The sequence below is a fragment of the Magnolia sinica genome, chromosome 19, assembly GCF_029962835.1.
Source record: "Magnolia sinica isolate HGM2019 chromosome 19, MsV1, whole genome shotgun sequence".
Lineage (NCBI taxonomy): Eukaryota > Viridiplantae > Streptophyta > Magnoliopsida > Magnoliales > Magnoliaceae > Magnolia > Magnolia sinica.
This window is the reverse complement of record NC_080591.1, coordinates 55533748-55553064: the sequence shown is the minus strand read 5'-3', so window position 1 is coordinate 55553064 and position 19317 is coordinate 55533748. Positions and strand designations below refer to the sequence as shown.

At 39.6% G+C, this 19317-nt stretch overlaps 1 non-coding gene across 1 annotated transcript; it reads right to left on the bottom strand.

Annotated features, from left to right (window-relative positions):
• Positions 1 to 16714: 16714 nt before the first annotated feature.
• Positions 16715 to 16821, bottom strand: LOC131235957 (small nucleolar RNA R71). The gene has a single exon (XR_009166467.1). It is a non-coding gene; the product is annotated as a small nucleolar RNA R71 (small nucleolar RNA).
• Positions 16822 to 19317: the final 2496 nt, after the last annotated feature.

Below are 19317 nucleotides of genomic sequence, written 5' to 3'. Positions count from 1 at the left end.
TACATATAATGCATATGACATGAAACATAAAGCTATGCATGATTATTGAACTTAACAATGATTGATCACACAATCACAATCGGCCTCTCACATCACATGGGCCTTATCTAGTCACAATGGGCCTCACACAATCACATCGAGTCTCGTGCCATAGGCCTCATACAATCACAATGGGCTCCATACACAATGGGCCTCATATAGTCACAATGAGCCTCACACAATCACATCGAGTCTCATGCCATAGGCCTCATACAATCACAATGGGCCTCATAAAGTCACAATGGGCCTCACACAATCACATCAAGTCTCGTGCCATAGGCCTCATACAATCACAATGGGCCCCATACACAATGGGCCTCATATAGTCACAATGGGCCCCATATAATCAAATGAGCCTCAAATAAACACTAGGGGCCTCACATAGTCACGATGGGTCTCATACAATCACAATGGGCCTCATTCAAACACAATGGGCCTCACATGGTTACGATAGGCCTCAAGTAATCACAACGAGCCCCGTACAATGGGCCTCATATATTCGTAATAGACCTCATACCATCACAACGCAATGGTCTTAACACATCGCAATGGGCCTCACATCATCACCACACAATGGTTCTCACACAATCAATGGGCCTCATACCATCACAATAGACCTCACACAATCACAATGGGCTTCATACAATCCCGACGGGCCTCATACAAATATAATGCTATGTTAACACATACCCAATGTATATACTAACATAGTCGAAATCAATGATCGACCTATATATGACGGGGTCCATAGAAGGATAGGAGATCTAATTCATAACATGAGGATCGGTCCTCAACGGTGGATATACCAAATTTGATACCACCGATCCTACCATCTATAGTGATGATGTACTGGCCTCATAACAAGGGTAGATCTAGATGGCCTACTCAAGGGCCTAATGATGGGCTTCCAGGTTTGGGTACATCTACTAGCATAAATGGGGACCCAAAGAATTGGGATAGCCCAATAAGGTGGGATGGATCATATTAATAATAGTGGGGGCCCATCCATTTGGGCTAGCCCACTAAGGAGGGAATGAGAAAGGGCCTAATCAATGGGCCCTAGGGAGGATCACAAGATGGACATTTAACCACCATTGCTCTTGTACTGTAGACATTTAACCATCATTGCTCCTAAGGCATGGCCCATAGAATCTATCTCATGATGGGGGCCCAAGACTTATACTAACTAAGAGAATAACTGGGCAAACATAATTATAGTGGACTTACGCATTACAATGGCCTCATCACATGGGCCTCCCATATATCGCATTGGGCCTCAACAAGGGTCATAAATACATCATATCGGGCCTCACTCAAGGGCCATAAACATATCATGCTGGGCCTCACACAAGGGCCATAAACATATCATGTTGGGCCTCACTCAAGGGCCTCATATGCATCACATTTGGGCCACATCCCATGGGCTTCATATAAGGTTCTCATGAAACAGCCCATGGCCCACACAATAGTTAGAAAATAAGTGGGCATTATCCACAATATTCTACACACCATGTTGAGTTCCAAGTAATGGCCTAAGGCCTAAATACATCAGATGGGCTTCATGAGGGGCAGCCCATGGCCCAAAAATATCATGACCAAGGAGAACATCCTACTCATGAAGTTGGACTTCATGGGCAACCCACATGCCCCAATTAAATAACCAAGGTGTAACTAACATCCACCAATATGTGCTTTACAACTCAGCCCAAAACTAGGCAAGTTGGGTGGGCGGCAAAGATTCAGTCACATATATTATATTGGGCCCATGGGCAGCATGTGCAGCACATACATCATAGCAGGCCCTCATGGGGCAGCCCGTGACCTAGAAAACAGATAGACAGTGTGTTTCCAATACACACATTCAGGTGGGCCTCACAACTATACCATGGGCAGCCGATCATACAACAAATGAGGCCCTTGTACATCATAAATGAGCCTCACTAAAAGGTGGCCAGCATGGATATGGTACATACAATATGGGACAACCCATTTGGAATATGGAGTTTAATTCGTAATGGGGTCTACGGTCCATACACAATCTGGGAAAAAGGATGGACAACATGTGCATACTACTTATATATGGTGGGCCTCACAAAGCAGCCCACTGCCCCCAAATGGATGAATAGTATGGATATAACATATACATCATATTGGGCCTCATAAGGCAACCCATGGCCTAGGAAAAATGGATGGACAGGGTACGTATAGCACATACATCATAGTGGGCCTCACGGGGTAGTCCATGTTGGGTCCTCAATCATCATTACCCCTTAGTGTGGTTCACTTGGGATTTAGATATGCTTCTCAATGGGGTCCACGGCCCTACAACAACGGAAAAAATAGTGGACAGTGTATACATAACACACACATCATGGTGGGCCTCATAAGGCGGCCACGGTTAGGTGAACCAGCCCAACACATATTTTGGTGGGCATCCACCTGAGGTTTGAGTCTGGTGCATATAATCTGGGCCCACACTGTAGAGTGGGCCAGGGAGAGACTGGTGGGGAGTGTGGGGGCCCCACACATCACTAATGGGCCCCTCAAATCAGATGGCTAGCATGGATACAATGCATACAGCAAGGTGGGCCACTCTAGTGTACGGTCAGCCCACTAGTGCTACTGGCCTAATGGGTGTCCAAACAGATGGATAGGCTGAATAAAATACATATACATGGTGGGGCCTGGGACTTAAAATCAAGTCAATCTATGGCTTGTGTGGGCCTCACTATGCACAACAGTTGAGAGGTTTACCCTCCATTAAAGCATTCATAATCATTTGTTGGGCCCACCAAGCCGGGGTTCACAAATCCAGCCCATCAATTATGTGTGTCCCACTAGGTTAAGGGGTCAGACCGAGTTTCAGATGCATCCAAATTTCAGGTGGGCACTAGCGAGTGCTTTTATGTGTGTTAACATGTCATCACATGATTTTAGATGGTGTGGGCCACCTGAGTTCCATGTATGGCTCATTCTTGGGATATCCTAATAATTAAAGGGGACCCATCAAATGGACGGTGTGGATGCTCGACATACATCATGGTGGGCCTGTGGCTGGGACCCATGGTCCCTGTCCATTGTTACAAGCAACAGGACACTGCTTGCTGCAGCGTCCTCTGGACGCTGGCAGCAACAGCTTCAACATTTTTTTGTGCACTAGCGATTTTTCATAGTTGGGGCCCACATCAAGAGGATCCACTCCGCTGGTTGGGTCCTCTAGCTTGTGACAGGTCTAACAAGCCCCATATTCAACATTTTTTGGCATACAGAAACATCACAGCGGGCCCTAACAATTTATCACTATTAAAATAATCTACTAGATGATGTGGCTCACCAGAGATTTGGATTGGCTTCATCCTTTCGCTCAACACCTAAAATAAGCTGGGGAGTTGGATGGACGGTGTGGATACATCACATATATTGTGGTGGGTCCCACTGTCAATGTGTGGACAGCGTGGGAAAAACACATACATTGTGGAGTCCCACGACCAGGCCCCTGACGAACGACCTGTATATAAAACACATACTTGACCTGGGTCCCACCGTCCACGTGTGGACGGTGGACTGTATGGATGAAACGCATACATCAGTGGTGGGTCCACACGTGTGGTCCACCAGCTTGGGCGCAAGCTGTTATTTGTAATTTCCCTTCAATAAAAGGGGCCAGCAGCAAGGTGGGCCTGGAGGTTGGACAAAAACCTGCTGCTGTACCTAGAACATTGGATCTACCTCCTGGTTGGGGCGCATGACCTGGCTAGGATGGAAAAATGGATGGATGGCATGCAGGTACACATTTACAGCAAGGTGGGGTGCACATCGGTGGGCCACCCCGTCCCTTAGATCAAGCTGATATTTATATATTTCCTCCGTCCAGGCTTACTGGACGGTGCCAGCAACTGGCCGTCCAGGTCGTGGGCCCATTCCAGTTTGATCCTCACTGGATGCACGGTTGGGGGTTAAAAACATATATTAAGGTGGAGGCCACACGACAATGGGCCGTCCCACTCCACCAAAGGACCAAGATGATCTGTCCCTACATCCACCCCTACATGACCAACTGGTCATGCAGACTTAAAAAAAGGGGACAACATGCTGTCCAGATTGCTGGACAGTTGGGAAGTGATGCATGTATCATGATGTGGTCCACCTGAATGGGCCATGCACTCTAGATCAAGCTGATATTCATGTGTTCTCCCTTGCATTTGAACCATGCGAAACATGGCAGCAAGGTGGCCAACTGACGTCCAGAAAATGGGACAGTCAAGTCGTCCCACCTGCTTGACAATTTGGACCAGCTGAGCACATACATCGGGTGGGCCACATCTACATGGAAAGAGAAAGAGAGGGGGAGAGAGAGAAAGAAGCACCCACCTAACCTTCTTCTTCCTCCCTAGCCTTCCAATGCACCTATGAGGCTCTTACAACGGTGGAGATCATGATCCAAAGGCTGGATTGGTGGGGATCTATGGTGGAAGAGGGCTGGATTTTTCTCAAATGGTGGGATGCCCATGGCTCTTGCAATGGAGAAAAATGGGGAAGAAAGAGGGAGGGAGAGAGATAAGAGAGAGAGAGAGAGAGGGGTCTTACCAAGGCAATGATGAGTTTGACTCATGGGGAAGAGTAAACCCATAATTGCTTGTAAGTAATTATTACTTAGCATGGGATGATGACATCACCCCATGATATACTAGGAAATAGTGCCATTGTGATACGTGGGTCCCGCAAATGTGCGGTTCACAGCCATTATAATGTGTGAGCTACATCTCATGATCTAAGAGTTGCATTGATGCACGAGACGCGGCATTGGAACCCCGGCGACGACGAGGTCGCAATGGCATGGGTCTCGGGTCAAGCCAACTCGGATTTACAGGATGTGACTCAAGGTCACGTGCAAATACTATCTACGCGTCTCAGGTCATTGGAATTCGACCAGGAGGACTGCAGGGCCCTAAGGAACGAAATGGTCACTAGGACACAGGCCTGACACTTTGCTCACTGGAAGAGAAGGTGGATGGACTGAAAATTTTTCAAGATAATCAAATGAAGTATATGCGTAAGTATTTTAAATGAATAAATAAGAGATTACACCAGATTGATCCATCCATTCCACCTCCCTCTTCATCTGGTTCTGATTAGTTCTCTTTCTTTTGTTGGACTTGTATTAACTACTTAACTTTACTCTTCTTAGTGACTCTTATATTTGGACATGTTTAATTATGTGTGATATGGTTACTCTATTCTATTATGTTTTAATTTGCTAACTTTCACACTCTTTCTTACTCTCTTCACATATTTATATACCACATTCCCATATTTTTCATCTTTTCTTCATTTGTCATTTTGTGACGAAAAGGGGGAGAAATTGGTGTAGTATATGATTGCTTATTGCTTAATTTGGTTTTTTTTTTTTGTGGTTCTGGAGTGAATGTAGAGATGTGGATATGCATGTGGTATTGTGGAATTTTTTTTGGATATGTATTTGTATGTTTTAATATAGGTCTCTATTGAGCTCAAGTTGAGGGGGAGTTGTGATTGTTGGATTTAATGTGAACTAAGTGAATTTGTATATTATAATAGGTTAATCTTCTATAAGTTGGTTTTGTCTCAAATTTCACAAAGGGAGAGATTGTAAGTGTTATGTTGTAAATCTAGAACTCTTTATTATCAAATATTGTTGTGCCAAAACAATTCGGAATGTTTGACTTGTTTTGAAAGATGGAATGTTCACCTTCATTTGAAGATGAGCTTCATGTTATCTGCATCGACATTTAGTGTGTTACACTTATGCATGTTCAACTACGAGAAAAGTTGAAGTTCACCAAGTCTAAGTACTCAAGTCCAAGCGCACTATCTCAAGCTCAAGTTCAAGTGCATCACTTGCTCAAGCTTAAGTTCAAGCTCAAATACATTTGATCAAGCTTAAGTCTCAAGTCACATGCTCAAGACACAAGTTTGAGACACAAGCTCAAGTACACAAGGTCAAGCTTCATGTGCTTCAAAGTGTCCTATCTACCAAAGCGATCGATGTTTCAATTTCAATGCTCACATTTAAGGTATACATGACCCTAGAAAGACCTTAGGATTATGTCATTAACCTTGCATGTTTAATTTAGGTCATAGTACCTATTTTAGTCTTTACTTCGATTAGTCCTAGTCTTGGTTTGACTAGTCCAGGCACTGGCTTGACTAGTCCAGGGTCTTTCTCGACCAGTCCAGGATTTTACTCAAAAAATCGGATAAGGTTGTTTGGTATTCAACCAATCGAGAACCCTGCTCGACCGATCGAGCAGGACTCGACTTGAACTCCAGCAATGCTAATTTAATTTATTGGACCAATTGAGGGTCTATTTTTTCTAATCGTGCCAGAAAATTTGAAAATTGGTTATTACTAGGACCAGTCGAGTCAACCTTAGACCAGTCGAGAGACCCGAATTGTAGCCTATAAATAGAGGACATTTCTTAGATTTTTTCATTCATTCCAAGCCAATTCAAGCCACTACTCTGAGAGATAAGTCCCCAGTATTGTGAAGCTTGAGGTATTTAAAATTTATTTTAATAGCTTTTTGGTTTCTTAATTTCTTGATCTCTTGATTCCATTCTATTTGTTATAAAAGGGGATTTTGCTTTAACCCTTTTTGAGATCCAAGAAATTGAATCCAAGTATCCAAATGTTGGATTTAATTTAAAATTCATCTAGACCTGGAACCCCTTCATTTGTGATATTGAACTTTGAACATCTTCATCTACAAAGATGCAGTTCAATCCGCTACATCGAAGAACATTCTTCAGATAAGTATTGTATTTCAATTTTCTGTATTTTTGGTTTGTGAGATTCATCCAGGAAAATCTCTATTTGTGGTTTTGATTGAGATCAGATAGGAAAATCTCAGTGTAGGTTTTTTTTTTTTTTTTTTTTATTGTGTAAGCCCATTGAAAAAAACATCTTTAAAGGTTGTAAGGTGAACCTTGAAAAACCTTCTTTATTAGTGACAGCCAATATTCCGTGGGTGTGGATATTGTGAGTGGAGCAGTTGTGTGGCTGTTTGCGAATAATTGGTGTACACACATGAACCATTATAATTCTTGGAGTTGTGGTGGATGATTGTATTTAATTATGTGTGTGAATGTTGTAATCTATTTTATACTTTTGTGGTGAATGATGTAATAGCTAGGTTTATTACTTTTGCCTCTGTATCAGTTTGAGTTTTTGATACTTACCGACGTTTTAGAAATCAGGTTGTCCTACCATAAGACTTTCATTTTTGGTGTAAGGTTGTCCTTAGAACAACGTTTGTATCAACTTTTCAATACTTGTGCATTTGAGGTTGTTTTAGATTTATGCTATTTGAGTTTATTTTTCACATTTTTTAATTTATTTGGCATAGTCCTATTCACCCCATCCCCCCCTCTAGGACTTGAAGCTCGCACTTTTCAAGGTCGAGTCAGTCAACAAGATCATCAAGAACCACCTTCGAATCAAGCTCGAGAAAGCTAAATGGGTCTGGGCTAAGGAACTTCTCCATGTCCTCTGGGCATATCAGATCACTGCCCAAATGACCATGGGAGAAACTCCTTTCTCCTTGGCCTTCGGAGCAGAGGCCGTTATTCCAGTTGAGATCGGGCTCCCCACCGCTCGGATCCATTCTTACGATGAGAATTAAAACACTGAGGAGGTGACACTGGACCTCGATCTGCTTGAGGAAAAAAGGGAGTAGGCCTAACTCAAAGTCGCAGCTCGGCAATTGTAAGTTGCCCGAATCTATAATTCCAGATTAAAGACGAGAAGGTTTTGATCCAAAGACTTGGTTCTCCTTTGAACCTTTCAAAATACCAAGGAGTTCGGATCGGGAACTGAAAAGGAGAGCTTAACCAGTCCTAGAGGAGGGATGAATAGGACTATGCCAAATAAAAAATAAAGTGCATAAATAGTAAATAAATTAGAGGTCTCAATTGTACTAGTATTGAAATATTGATTTAAACTGGTTCGCAGGACAACCTTCACCCAAACAAGTTTGGGCATGACAACCTTATTTCACAAAACTTGTAAGAATTAAAATTTCAAACCAAACAAGAGTAAATAAAAGCTTAAAAACTATTACAAGGATTCACCAACTTAACTCAAAGTGATTACAACTATCATAAACATTGCATTTACCACAACACTAGGAATTATAGTGGTTCGGTGTGTCAACAACTGTTCTCAAACAGCCACACCTACTCCACTCCCAATAATGACAATCCATGTGATATTGGCTTTCACTCTAAAATGAGATTAACTAGCAAAGATATACCTAATACTTGAAAGAAATTGAAAAATAAACACTTACAACCAAGATTGGGTGATGGGTTGGTCGAGTGAGGCATCGGCTAGTCGAGGAAGATGATGAAAAATGAAATGAAAAAGTAGTTTTTTCCCTTTTAGAGTGAAATCGCACGGTCCTCGCCTGGTCGAGCATGTACTCGACTGGTCGAAGGTTCGGCCGGTTGAGTGTGTACACGACTGGTCGAAGATACACAAATTTTGAATTTTGGATTAATTTTTAATTTTTTTTTTTATTATCAGGTTATGTATTCAATCAAAATAAACAACAAAAAGAAATGCATAAACAAGATAATTAATTAATTAATAATACACAAACCAATGTCTTGCTTTAAGTTGGAAAATCTATTTCTATCAAGAAGTTTGGTTAGTATGTCTGCAAGCTGCTTCTCAGTTTGAATGTACTCAAGCATAATACTCTTATCTTTAACTAATTCTTGAATATATTAGTATCGAATATTGATATATTTTGTACGAGAATGTTGGATTGAATTTTTTAAAATATTAATTAAGCTCAAATTATCGCAATAGAATATCATTATATCTTGTGCAATACCATAATTAGCTAATATTCTTTTCATCCAAATAAGCTGAGTGTAAGCATTACCAGCTGCAATATATTCAGCTTCAGTTGTCGTAAGAGATACTGAATTTTTTTTCTTGTCGAGCCAGGAAACTAAACAGTTCCCTACATAGAAACATCCACCACTGGTAGTATTTCTATCATTAATATTTCCTGCCCAATCTACATTAGTATATCTGACAATTTGTACAGATGTATCATGCGGATACCAAAGCCCTAAGTTAGCAGAACTTGCGACATATTTGATTATCCGTTTAACAACACTTAGATGTGATTCCTTAGAATTAGATTGATATCTAGCACATATTCCAACACTAAAAGCAATATCAGGTCTACTAGTAGTTAAGTATAGAAGACTATCAATCATACTTCGATATAAACAAGAATCTACACTTTTACCTGATTTATCCTTTGAGAGTTTAAGAGTTGTACTCATTGGAGTATCAAATTTTTTTTCCATTCTCAAACCCAAATCTTTTTACAAGATTCAGGGCATATATGGTTTGTGAGATGAATATTTCATCTTCAAGGTATTTAACTTGTAATCTAAGAAAATAGTTTAGTTCGCCAACCATACTCATTTCAAACTTGGATTTCATTAGATCTGCAAACTCAATTGATAATTAGTGCATATAGATCCATAAATGATATCGTTAACATAGATTTGAACTATCAGTATATGATCATTATATTTCTTGATGAATAAAGTTTTATCAACATTGCACATAATAAAGTTGTGACTAAGTAAAAAATTAGCCAATTTTTTGTATCATGCCCTCGGAGCTTGTTTCAAACCACAAAGTGCATTTTTAAGATGGTACACATGATTTGGAAGTTTGGGGGTCCTCAAAATCCTTCGATTGTTCAACATATACTTCCTCATGTAAGTCACTGTTTAGAAATGTACTTTTGACATCCACTTGATAAATTTTGAATTTTTTATGACATGCAATCAAAATAAATAATCTTATGGATTCAAGACGTGTCACTGGTGCAAAGGTTTCATTGTAATCAATACCTTCTATTTGAGTGTACCATTGTACAACTAGTCAAGCCTTATTTATGATAATATTACCCATTTTATTAGTTTTATTCTTAAAATTCATTTGGTTCTAATTATATGTTTGTTAGTAGGTCTGAAAACCAAGTACCATACATCATTTCTAAAAAATTGATTTAATTCTTCTTGCATGGCTATTATCTAACTTTCATCGGCAAGTGCTTCATTTACATTTGCCGGTTCGATTTTGGAAGTGAAGCAGACATAATTACAAATATTTTTTAATTGTCTTCTTGTCTGAACGCCAATACGAGGGTTACCAAGTATTTGATTAGTCAGATGGTCTTTGACTAATCTTATTTCAGTATTCACTAATTTAGATGAAAAGTCAGGTATATCAATTACATTGACTTTATCATCATCTTGATTTGGAGTGGGTGTGATTAGTTGATCGTCTATCACAACATATATAGATTCCTGAATCACTTCGGTTCTTTTGTTAAGAACTCGGTATGCCCGATTATTTAGAACATATTCAAACAATATTCCCTCATCGCTCATAGCTTTGAATTTTCTCAAATTTTCTCAGTCACGTAAAATATAACATTTGCTTCTAAAAATTTAAAAATATTTAACTGAGGGCTTCTTATTAAACCATAATTCATAAGCTGTTTTATTTTTAGCTTTTCTAATGTAAACACGATTTATAATATAGCATGCAGTACTAACAACTTCAACCCATAAATTTTTTGGTAGATTCATCTTATTTAGCATTATACTAGCAATCTCTTGTAAAATTCTATTTTTTCTTTCAACAATTCCATTTTATTGAGGTGTTTTAGGAGTAGAGAATTCATGTGATACACCATGATCATTGTAGTACTTCTCAAAATTGTTATTCCCAAATTCGGTGCCATGATCAGTTCTAATTTTGACAACAGATAAAATTTTTCAGTCAGTATACGCTTCAAAAATTTTTTGACTTCATCAAGAGTGCCTGATTTCTCTCTTAAGAAAGTTACCCATGTATATCTGGTGTAATCATCAACAATGACCAAAAAATACTTCTTTCCACCTCTACTGTCCGTTCTAGTTGGTCCTACTAAATCCATATGGAGTAGTTCTAGAGGTTTGGCCATGGCTAAGGAGTTCACTTTCTTACGACTACTCCTGATCTGTTTGCCAATTTGACATGTGCCACAAAATTTTTCAGTCTTTTTCATCTTGGATAAGCCATGTAAGTGATCTCTTTTGCTCAATTTATAAAGATCTTTATAGTTCACATGTCCAAGAAGTTTATGCCATAGTTCAATCTCGTCTGTTTGGACCATGTAACATGAATGGTTTGATGAGCAAGAGTTCTTAATTATATAGCAATTCTCAGATGTCCTATGACCATTTAATATTACACTACCCTTCTCATTCATAATCTCATGTCCGTGATCAGAAAATTTCACACTGTGTTTATTATCACAGATCTGAGATATGCTCAAATGGTTATGTTTTAATCCTTCAAAATAAAGCACATTTTCAAAGAGAGGTGAGTTAAGAAGTTATAAATTACCTTGTCTTATTATTTTGCAATTGCTTCTGTCTCCAAAAGTGACTGAGCTACCATTTACTTCTTTGATATTGGTGAATATCGCCTTATCACCTGTCACGTGTCTAGAACATCTACTATCCAGGTACCGTCTTGAGTGACTAATAGCTTTGAAAGCTGTGTAGGCAACAAGACATGTAACCTTTGGAACTCATTTCATTACGGTTCTAGGTTTAGGAGTATCTCTTGATTTTTGCTACATTTGGGAGTTAGGATTTCTCTTTTTTCTAATAACTCCAATTTCATTTGAGTTGGATTACAGAAGCTCTTTAAGCAAGTTTATAATTTTTTCAGCTAAGTGTGAATTAATATTCCTTTGATGTTTATAACTGATGACATTATTATTTATTTTAGGAACTTGAAGGGGTTTTAAGTTTTTGAAATCATCGTGATTGAAATCTCTTAAAGTCATACCTTTAAAGTTTGAGGATTCTCCTCTTATGAAGATAGGAGTAAAATCCTTAGATTTCAAAGAATTATCTTTAATATAGCCTAGACCAGATTTCTCACCATATCGTCTCGATGAAGTTAACAATTTTTCAAGCTTTTGGTATCCAGGGGCATATTTTCAAGTGTCCATTGAACTCAGAAGGGAAGAAACTTCAAGTTTTAGTTTCTCAATTTCTGTTTTGAGTTTTTATAATTCAGAAGATTTAAAACATAAATCTAATTTTGTTTTTTTGTAAAATTGCTTTTTCAAGTTCTTTTTTAAATTAGTGTATTTTTCTTTTTTGAATTTTTAACTTGGCAGCAATTTTACAACTCTCTCTGTATAGGGCATTGTAGGCATCTTGAAGATTATCTTCATTTTCATTTTCAAGGTCACTCCTGAGATTTTCATAGTCAGATATATTATATCTATATGAGGAAGTGACTCTGGCTATAGTCATAAAGGTTTTCACATCATTTGTATTTACATTTTCTTGGTCTGATTCATCAGACTCAGAAGTACTTTCAGAATCAGATGATTCATCCCAAGTAGCTATCATGCCCTTTCTTTTTGACTTATCATTTTTAGGACATTTATTAGCCAAGTGCCCATATTAATGATAGCTGAAACATTGATTGTCCTTTGTTTTAGATTTTCGAGAATTAGATTTTCCTTTTCTTTTATCAGTTGGTTTTTGAAAATATGTTCTTTTCTTGTTTTTGAAAATTTTATAAAATTTCTTAACTAGCATTGCCATATCATCTTCATTTTCTTCAAAATCAGAATTTGCATTATTTTCTTTTGAAACAAATTTAGAAGATTTAAGAGTAATGAACTTAGCTTTAAGAGCCTTAAAATTCAACTCATATGTTTGAAGAGAACCAACTAACTCTTCAACCTTCATAAGATCAATATCTCTTAATTCCTAAATAGCAGTAACCTTATAATTGAATCTGTCAGGAAGAGATCGCAGTATTTTTTCACAAATCTTATTTTCTGGAATTCCATCTCCTAGACCTCACATGGAATTTACTATATGTCATTCAGTTTCGTATAAAAGTCCATGAAAGTTTCATTTTCTTCCATATGAATTTCCTCAAATCTGGTTGCAAGGATTTGAACTTTTGATTTCTTGACAATAGTTGCTCCTTTATGTATCACTTCGAGAATGTCCCATGCTTGCTCACCTGTATCACATGAAATAATTTTTTTTAATTCATCAGGCGATAAAGCATAAGTTATATTGTTGAGGGTGAAATATTGTATATCAGACCCCAATTATTACTCGAATTTACAAGTATGATACTGTTTAATGGCTCGTCTAATCGTATTTGTGATGCAGGTTGTATTTACGAGCTTGGATCGAAATAAGGTGCTAAAAGTATGGAGTTAACGCTCTGATGACACCAGAGCATGAGACGGACACCAGGAGACCAGGATCGGCATATTTGTACGCCAGGGATCCAAGATAATCGAGAAACTAATGCTCAAGTAGCCTGAAATTGGTACAGAATACAAGATCACAGGGTTCCCACCATCCGTTCAGCCCAAAACTCTATATATGGACTGAAGACCTTAAATAAGCCGTACAAATCAAAAATCAGCCATTGGATCGCTGTGGAAGTGGCCCAACGGATAGATCAGCCCCTTAAAACCTCAAGTGGGGCCCACCTAATCTCTGGATGCGCTTCAGTTTTGGACTCAACATCTTAAATTAAAAGGGGAAGAAGATGGATGGAGAGGATTATACAGATTCATCACGAGTGGACCCCATTGACATCGACAGTGCACAGTGTGTAAGTGCACCCGATGTGCACCAAATCAAGCCGATCGGTCAGCGCTGTTGACCCAATCCTTCTCGCACACGGAGAATAGCGAACGGACGCTGTCCGTCCGTTTTTGTGTAGTTGGCCCCATCCATCATAGGTTTCGACAATCAGAGCCGTCCATATGCTCTGCGAGGTGACCAACACCGTCACCTAGCTTTCCTTTTTGTCCCATGCACACACACACAGGCAGAGTGCATGTAAACGCAGGAATGGACGGTGGGAACAAAGATCGCATGGGCCACACCGAATCCAACATGAAGCCAGCTGAATCTTACTGGTTTTTCGACGCGAATTGAATGGTCGGAGTGGATTTTACACACGGCATCAATCAGCGGTTCGCCGACCTTCACAGCGCCCGACTGCGCGAGCTCTGTTCTGCAACAGAGCTGTGATTGATCCAAGTGGGCCACCATCGCTGATCAGATGGCTGATCTAGGCCATCCACCTGCTATTTCATTCAAAAACGTCCCAGGGGATGTTTTCTTTTTAAAGGAAAAGATGGAAGATGACCCAGCAACTTCGGCTCAGATTGGTACGTAACTGTGCTGCGTAAAGAACTCTCGCACCGACTTCCGACGCAGCTGCGGAAACTGCTGTCCACCAACTCCAGCAAGGACAGTGCTCCACCGCCCTCTCCTAGTATAAAAGAAAGAGAAGAAAGAGAGCCAGGGAGGGGATGTACGGCTGGAACGTGAGAGAGGGGCGGTGGCTGGAAAGGAAAAAGGCTTGGGACAGGAGCAGAGAAGGCTGAGTACGTGAGCACGACTTGGAGTTTTCCAATGGCTGGGGAGGATGCACGTGATCTCAAGAGCAGGCTTGGATGATTGAAGGAGAAAACAGGGAAATTCTTTTGTTTCCTTTTTCTTTTCCTTTTATTGATTTTCTTCCTTTTCTTTTGTTTATTTGTTTATTTTAGCCCATTCATGTGTAGCTAAACCCCTTAGCTAGGGCTAAGGGGTGAAGCTTGTAGCGTGATGGGAAGAATTTTATGCCTTTAATTCTAGTTTAAACTGAATGGATTTGGTATTGGGTTGATTGTGAGGGAATGTTTTCAGTTTTTAATGGTCTGTTGTGACTAAAATTACAATAGGTCTGCGATGGCTTTGAGCATGTTTCTATGTTCTTTTTGATGTTTATGACGTCAGGAAGCCCTGTTGTTCACCATCGTCTCCTGGGCATGGTTGGATGATGGTACCCTTCCTAACTTTCATGCACTGTTGATTGGTTGGTAATTAGTTTAATTCTGTTGTTTGCTTTGTCTCCTGGGCATGGTTAGATGATGGAATCCATTCTAATTCATATACCTTCCATCTCTTGAAAACCAGATCAAGTAAGTTCAGTTTTAATTCCATGATTTTTGAAGCAGGCATAAGATCTCCCTGATCGCTACAAGTGGATCCTCTGAATCCCTAGTTTCCTTCATCTGAATTCCTTAAGTTTTACATTAATCTCTCACCATTATTCATCAATTTACATTTGATTTTGATTGCATCTTAGGCTAGTTCTATTTCTACCTAGTTTCAGGAAACGTACAAGTTTCAGTCCCTGTGGATTCGACCTCGGTCTTACCGAGTTTATTACTACATCACAACCCTATACTTGGGGAGTGAACAAGTTTTTGGCGCCGTTGCCGGGGACTGACGGTTGCAATTTTTTGAAATTAATTAGGTTTAGAATTAATTTAAGATTAGAATTTGACTAACTTTAGTTGTAGACTTTTTTGAACTAACTTGTTTTCCTGTTTTATAGGATCCTGACATAAGTTTCTCAATTGGTAATTCCTTCCTAATCTCTCTACTTTTTCTACATTTTAGAATTAGGGTTTAAATTTTGGAAAATTTTAATTCTATTATTTTTCTATTTTTAGGAAGTAATTTATTTTTAGAAACTTTTCTCTTTTATTATTATTATTTTTTTAACTTTCTAATCTAACTTTGTTTCCTAATTCACTTTTAGAAATTTTCTACTTGTAGAATTTTTGTTTAGAAACTAACCTTCCTATTTTGTAGGCCTTTAAGATAGAAATTTCTAATTCGGTAAGCTCCTTCCCTACTTTCTATTTTCCAGTTCTCTTTTAGTAATTTACTTTCTAGTTTAGGACTTTCCTAATTTATTTTAGAAATTTCCACTTTCTTTTAGGAATTCCTTCTTTTAGAAATCAGTTCATTGCTATCTTTCTTTTAAACGATTGTTCTTCTCCTTTTTAGAATCTAACTTGTTTGTTTTCTTTTGCAGGTCCTTGACTTAGGGGCTTCAATTTGGTAATTTCTTTCCAACTCTCTCTCCTTCTTTCTAGACTTTCTTTTCCTTTCTTAGAAATAGGTTTCAAATTTGATTGAGGGCTGCGAGTGTTTCATGCCCAAGTGGGCCCGTGACGACACTCGACGTCTCTTGACTGAAGGAGGATTGGTTGAGGGGTTGACTATCCATCGCAGGACTAGACACCACTCGAAATCCCTTGAGTTAATTGAAGTTATGGCTGAAGACCAACCTCCTCTACTTCCACCCAGGGTGGAGGATACCCAAGATGAGAATGAGGTGCATCAGGCACCCCCGCCTCGTACTTTACGAGATTATCTACAACCGGCGGGGGTGAGTACGCCCTCATGCATGATTTTTCCTGAAAACACAGGATAAATGGACATCAAGCCAGGAGTTATCCAACTCCTTCCCAAATTCCATGGACTTGAATCAGAGAGTCCATATTTACATTTGAAAGAGTTCGATGAGATTATAGCTACATTATGTTTTCCTAATGTATCTGAGGATACAATTAGGCTGAAACTCTTTCCTTTTTCTTTAAAAGAGAAAGCTAAGACGTGGTTACATTCACTGCGTCCTAGATCCATTGGCACATGAAACGACATACAGAGGGAATTCATAAAAAAATTCTTCCCACATCATAAAATGATTACCCTCAGAAAAGCAATCATGAACTTTGCCCAAAAGGAAGATGAAACATTCTTCCAATGTTGGGAAAGGTTCAAAGATTTAGTCAGTTCATGCCCACAACACGGATTTGAAACATGGCGAATTACAAATTTTTTCTATGATGGACTGACATCTTCCATGTGCCAAATGGTCGAGACAATGTGTAATGGAGAGTTCATTAATAAAGATGTTGACGAGGTATGGGATTACCTCGATAGTCTTGCTGAAAAAACACAATCATGGGACTATTACCCAAAGTTGAACACCACGTCTAGGCCGACTTAATTAAAGGAGAAAGGTGGATTATATCTCTTGAAAGAAGAGGATGATCTCAAGCGTAAAGTGACTACGCTTATAAGGAAAGTTAAGGCTATGGAAGGAAAGAAGGATAAGGTTAATGAAATTGTTTGCGGCATCTGTGATTGCAACATTCATACAACTGAAAATTATCCTACAATACCCGCCTTTCGAGGACTGTTGAATGAACAAGCCAATGCCGTAAACAACTATCAAAGACCTTTTACTGGACCTAACTCCAATAAGTACAATCCTGGTTGGAAAAATCATCCAAACTTTAGTTGGAGGAATGGACAAACGGCTACTCCTCAAGGTTTCTTCAATCAAAATCCAAATCAAGTGAAACCTCAAGAGGAACCGGTTCAAAATTCCATACAAGAGCTAGCTCAGGCAATGCGGGAAATTACAGATTTTATGCAAAAGATAGATTCTCATATGACGGTGATAGAAAAGGGGATGCTTCCTGCACAACCTCTCCCCAATCCTAAACTGCAGTACGAGATCAATGATCCCAGCTCTTCAAATCAGATGGGGCACGCTAAATCCATCACCACTCTTAGGAGTGGAAAGATCATTGATAAAACTCTTCCGGTTAGGCCTGAAAAGCCTCAAGAACCAGAAGAGAACAACAATGATGGATCTAGTGATGCCCCATAAAAATTAGAATCGAAACTTCTAGAGAAGCAAGTTGCTCCGTTTCCCCAACGGTTGGTTTCACCAAAACCTCTCTCTAACTCTCAGGATATCCTAGAGGTGTTGAAACAAGTGAAAGTCAACATTCCTCTACTAGATGTCGTGAAACAGATACCTTCATATGCCAAATTCCTGAAAGACTTATGCATGACCAAAAGACGGCAAAGTATTCAAAAGAAAATCTTCTTGACTGAGAAAGTGAGTGCCATCCTGAAGCAAGACGTGCCGCAGAAATTCAAGGATCCCGGTAGCCCAACCATATCATGTGTAATCGGGGACCATCGAATTGATCATGCACTTCTTGACTTAGGAGCGAGCGTCAATCTGATTCCCTACGCGGTATACAAACAGTTAGGTTTAGGTGAATTAAAACCCACCCTAACCACACTACAACTTGCTGATCGCTCTGTTCGTGTACCAAGAGGGATAATTGAGGATGTGTTGGTCCAAGTTGATAGATTTTACTACCCTATAGATTTTATCATCCTGGACACCGAACCCATCAACAACATAAGCACTCAGATCCCCGTCATTCTTGGCCGCCCATTCCTTGCCACTTCAAATGCAATTATCAATTGCAGGAATGGTGTTATGACTATGTCTTTTGAGAATATGACGTTGGAGTCAAATATCTTTTTCAATAACGGCAGAAACTTAGAGGAGGATGACGATTTCCACGACATTAACATGATTGACTCTTTCGTGGAAGATACGACACTTCTAACCTTATCCTCCCACCATCTAAAGATGTGCCTGGCCCACTCCCATGATTTTGATGATGACATGATTAGGGAGACGTGTGCCTTGCCTGATACTGCACCGGTACTTGAAGTTAACCGGTGGAGGCCACAATTTGAAGAATTGCCACAAACCGATGTAGTGCCTCTACCGTCTAACCTCAAGTTGCCGAAGCTTGACCTAAAACCTTTGCCCTTTGATTTGAAATATGCCTATTTAAGTCAAGATGAGACATACCCAGTAGTGATCTCTGCCCACTTAGAGAAAGAACAAGAGAGTATGCTCATATCTACTCTCATTGAGCATAAAGGAGCCCTGGGATAGACGATAGCGGACCTCAAGGGAATCGATCCCTCGATTTGTACTCACCGCATATATCTTGAGGATAATGCAAAAATCGCTCGGCAACCACAACGCAGACTAAATCCAAACATGAAGGAAGTAGTTAAGGCCGAGGTTCTTAAACTATTGGACGTGGGTATCAAATACCCTATATCTGATAGTCAATGGGTGAGTCCAACTCAAGTGGTCCCTAAGAAGTCCATAATCACCATCGTAGCCAATGCTAATAATGAACTCGTGCTAACTAGAGTCACCACTAGTTGGAGAATGTGCATTGACTACAGAAAGTTGAATACCGTCACAAGGAAAGACCACTTTCCTTTACCATTCATTGATTAGATCCTGGAAAGGTTAGCTGGTCATTCCTATTATAGCTTCCTTGACGGGTATTCATGCTACAACCAGATAGAGATAACCCCTAAAGACCAGGAAAAGACCACATTTACATGTCCCTACGGCACCTTTGTCTATCGAAGGATGCCATTCGGACTATGTAATGCCCCTGCCACCTTTCA